The sequence below is a fragment of the Cibotium barometz genome, chromosome 16, assembly GCF_041138505.1.
Source record: "Cibotium barometz isolate CiBa-2024 chromosome 16, ASM4113850v1, whole genome shotgun sequence".
In the NCBI taxonomy this organism is placed as follows: domain Eukaryota; kingdom Viridiplantae; phylum Streptophyta; class Polypodiopsida; order Cyatheales; family Cibotiaceae; genus Cibotium; species Cibotium barometz.
The window spans coordinates 29,693,193-29,698,506 of record NC_141061.1 but is presented as its reverse complement, the minus strand read 5'-3'; positions in this window follow the sequence as shown (position 1 = coordinate 29,698,506).

Genomic DNA, 5,314 nt, shown 5'->3' with positions numbered 1-5,314 from the left:
AAGCACCCGCCGCATCCTCGACTCCCACTCTTCCTACTGCTGCGGGTGGAGTCACGACTGGGGGATTGTCTACGTGACGGTGGCTCTGAGGGAGTACATGATGGTGGCTGTGAGCCTTGACGTGACGGTGCTTGGGAGGGTGTGCGTGAGTGTGTCTGGGACGAGGTATGTCTCCTCCGTGGGCGTGGAAGAGGAGAAGCTGCATGCCGTCTCGTCGGACTCGTAGGCATAGATGGCAGTGGAGTGCCCTGGATACTCGCGGTAGGGGTATAGACACCAGGCATGGAAGGAGGGGGATGGGCATACATGTACTCTGTAAGCTCAACTAGACCAGGATGGCGCCCAAAATGATTTAGCATCTCCATCAACCAATTGCTGTACGCAAATGGATCGGATGACGAACCTGGAATATCCATAAAGAATCTGCAAAAATAAAAGTATATACATGATTGCATCAAAGCACAAATGCAAGCTAGCACATATGATGTTAGCTTGGTTTTGAGTAAGACAATCCATCCTCAAAATTCCATTGTATATGCCTAAGGGAAACATTCTAAACTTACATGTAGTTAGATTTCTATTTCAAGAGAACTGGATCATGTCTGTCTCATGGAGCATGAAAAATAATCTTTCCACTAGCCAATTCCACTTGCATTGGTATACCTTACTTTTAATCAATCACTAACTTAGAAAGCTGACTATTTCTTGGGATGGAATTCTCGAGATGGATTGGCTCAGATGAGCCCCAAATTTTTTCTTGGGATGGAATTCTCGAGATGGATTGGCTCAGATTTTCTTCTTGCACGTCAAGGTTCATTAAATTTTAACAAAGTTGAACTTCTTGGGTGTTTTGGTGCCAAAATCTAACATCCACACAAAGTTTTGGCTATGGAAGTGACATTTTTTGTAAAAAGTACATAATGTTCATGTGTGTCAAGTTTTAATAATATCAAACCTTTTTTGACCAAGTGTTTGTTAAAAAAATATATATTATCATGATGGACCATGGAAAGAATATCGATAAATGCACTTAAATAATGTTGTTGGCTTTGATACATATACTGGTATCTTGAAAAGGCCTAATCAAGCCAAATTCACTAACCTCACCATATAAGCAAGAAACGTTTACAAATCCTTTGTCGAGGGGTGCCAAAGAAAGCAATGGAATGTCGACGTAAGCACTTGTGAAAGAAAAGTTAAAGAATATAGGTAAAGAAAGAAGCATAAGTGTTGGAGGGGTGTGATGTGGAAGTATATGCACACCACTCACCTCCACAACATTTTCCTCATATCCAAATTGGATGGGGGGGGCATGGAGGGAAAAATCCTTGACCATGGTATAAACCTTGGAGGGATATTGACAAAAAGACTCAAAAGATTGTGCCACCAAGATCCTTCACCCCACTTATCATGTTCACTTACGAGCTCTAAATCCTATGACTCCTCATGCCTGCAAGGATTATGGAATAAAATAAAACAAATAACTCAATTACACTTCCTTGGGTTATGGATGTTCCTTCATTTGGCTTTAGTTGGGCGTGCACATTCCACCTATGAATGCATGTTCCCTCATCTAGCCCCACAACCATTCACTCATCTACGAACACGTGTTCATATGCTCGTTCCTTCAAATTGCCTAACAACACCATCGAATGCACATTCCTTCACTATCATGTCAATGCACGTCATTCCTACGTGCAATTTCTTCACTGAACCCCCTACTTTTTTTTGCTTTCCTCTCTTTGTTTCTAGCCAAACTCTTGCAGCTGCCAATTTTATCCACACTTCCTTTTACTCTCCCAACCTCTACACATCACTCGCAAATTTTAGAAAGGACCTTGAGGTGAGCCCCTCATGGGAGTACACCATCTCTACTACCACCACCAAGGAGAGCTCCCTCCTCGGTTTTTCCCTGCTTTTCAAAAAACACGTGACAACACTACACCCAACTACACATTTCTCGCCTGCAAAAGGTGATGACCTTCATAGACAAGTTAAGACTTGGTGGCTTTCCCCATATGGGGCATAGACCTCTTCACATGCATGAGATTCATTTCCACATTTGATGATGCCAACCACTACACCGGTAAAGTCTAGGATCCTTAAGACGTCGTGTCCACACCTTCATCATCCCCTCGCACTCGACTCACTTACCTAGGTCATTGATCAATATGAGAAGACATCTCCAATCCCTAGGGAAACATCAAAGATATCATCAATGAGGCCGCACCCAACAAAGGATGGGGTAGAATGGGAAAAAATCTCAACCAATTGTAATTGTGCCCCAGTTCTAGCTTTTGCCTCCCCCAAGATATTATATGGGTGGCTAGACATTGTAAATATGAGGCTTGTATACAAGTCCTCTTGACTAATGAGAAACTAATTTTAATGGACATAATCCCATTATCACAATTGATCCTAGATTATGTGCTTTTGTGGTGTTTCTTACTTGTATGTTTGCTTTCTCTTGATGCATGCTTGCTTGTTTAGATTATATGGTGAGTGTGTAAGAGTGATTTTGGTTGGTCTCTTCTTCTTCTCCTCTTCTCTTTCCATCTCCATCTCTTCCCCATTCTCACACTCACATAGGTATTGAGGTTGAGATTGGGTTTTCCATAGTTCTCTCCCTCTCCATGTGAGTGTGTAGGGTGATGTTAGTTTGTCTCTTCTTTTTCTCCTCTTCCCTATCCATCTCCATCTCTTCCCCATTCTCATACTCACATAGGTATTAAGGTTGAGATTGGGCTTTCCATAGCTCTCACCTTCTTTGCTTTTCCGTACCCAAGTGTTAAGCTCCCTGGCAAGATTGAAGACCCTAGCTTCTTCACAAGAGAGGGTTATTTGACCGCAAAGGGCAAAGGGCTAAGGCCTAATTTACTTCTCCATAAGCTCCCTTATGGTGACACTAAAAGAGGCAAGATTGAGGACCCTAGCTTCTCCACATGAGAGAGGGTTATTTGAGCGCAAAGGGCTAAGGGTGCAGTATAGAGCCTTGCATCCTCATTTACTTCTCTCCAATGCAAGCCTCAACTATTCCCAAATCAATTTAATCTTTATGTCATCCATATAATACCTTGTTGGCGGGTTAAATGCCAGGTGAATATGGTAATCTCAGTGAGTTTATTGTTATGTCCTTCACGATAAGATGCTAACTTATGTATACCATAGACTCATTGATAACTATGGCTATAGTAATAGGCACACACTAATCATATTGCTTATTCTACTCTTAGTAACTTCAAACTATCTTCTTACTACACATTCTTTAAAGTGATGATCATTACCCATGAAAACATTATAAACTATCAAGTTGGATCTTCTAATATTTATGGTTAACCCTCTAAGATAGGCTTTACCATAGACCCTTGCTGACTATAGCTATAGTAATAGATTGTCTAACTTATGCTATTATGTAAAAGCATTAAGGGTTCACACTAAGCCTTTGGGCTAATGCCTATAATAAAATGATTATATACACTAATAAACCACCTTGATAATCTTGCCTTGATTAATTTGTCACTTGTTGTGCATACAAATTCAACATTGAAGTCATGATAAGCTTTGTGAATTGCTAAAGTTACATGTGGTGACAGATTTGGATTATTATCTTGAAGTCTTTAAAAAGGTAGGGGTGTACTAAAGATTGACATTTTTATAAAAACACACATTATATGTGTAATGTTACAACACATTATAAGTGACCATGACAACAAACACAAAGTACTAAATCATGTTTGTTTTTGAACAGTCATTTCCGTAACATGTGATAATTTTTTAGAGCAATGATACCATGACTCAGTAACTCTAGATGTATATCAATAACTTGTCCTCACCATTGTCTCCATTAATAGTTGATTTGCTTTAGCTTTTATCATTTTATCAAGGAGATGAGTCTAATGGTGTTCTTAGGCTTAAAGCGTTTCTTGATAATATTGAGTCCTTGAATGATATGGATGTCCAAGATTTGGAAATTGATTGCTCCTCTCATTACTTATCAACTACTTAGCACGAATGGGATAGAAATCTTGCCTATGGGATAGAAGTCTTGCCTATCCCTTTGGATGAGCAAAAACTACTCTATGGAAGTAGCATCAATAGCTACAAGCTAAAATAAATTGTTGCACATTGTTGGCTCCTTGTGAGCATGAAAAGCAGCTTGAAGCCGTCATACCGTTTGTGGTGGTCATTGGAAGCATTGAATTAAAGCATGCATTGCATTGGGAGATTTTGTACATAATTTTACAATGACATCTTATGTAGGGCCTAAAAAATGTTCCAAGAATTGTTCATGTACTCGGGGCCTCGAAGAGCTTTAGTACCGAAGAGAACTTTAAAATTGGAACACATTGTGTAAGAGGGGAAACATTGAGCTCAAAATCAAAGTTACAACTAAGGAAATGGGTAAGGATAGGTTCTAAAGGTAAGCCACAAATAAGTCCAAAGGAGGCTGTAGTGAAAGGCATGTGAGGCTCTCCTTATCTTGACAATTGATATTGCACATGAGACACAAAAATTTAAAATAACACTTTATGACTCACTTAAATACAACACTTATATACTCTCCATTGTCAGCCTTGGTAGCACAGTTGCAGACGAGCAGTCATGTGCAAGGCATTTTAAAGATCCAACACCTATGACTTTTCTATATGCACATAGTCTCAATGTTGTAACCTGCATTGTCATACATATCAAACTGTGAATAATTGTGCCAATGCTTGGACCCAAAGCATTGTAATTCCACTCCTAAAGCTCAGCATCCAACCACCATGTTTATCTTAAGAGCTTTCCATGTCAGGGTGGAGATAATAATTGTGTAAAAATGTCATCATGAACCTAACCCCCACGTCCTCTTGTCACTATTTAGTCACTTGTTCCACTTTGAAAAATGCAAAGGCATCTAATCAATCTCTTTAATGATTCAAAAATTTCTTGATCCAGTTAGAAAATTAATTGGCACACATTTCAACTACAAAGTTCTTCCAATGCCCTTACCCTAGTTTGTGAGGTGTCTCTGGATCCCTCTCATTATGAGTAAAGATAGTGATTTGTCCAATTAGTGATTAAGAGCAAGATTAATGTTCGATCCAACTTGCAGGCACACAAACACTAAAGGTAACAAAACATGCATGTGCATGTGCATGCACTGTTGGATAACTTTCCAAAGTGCCATTTTGGAAAGAGGGCAGGCACTCCAGATAAACATATTTGTGCAATTAAATATAAAAAATCATGTTTACATGAAGATTGTAAGTGCAGTCAAGAGGCCTGTGTGTGTGTGTGTGTGTGTGTGTAGAAATCATGAAGGGTCCAGGAG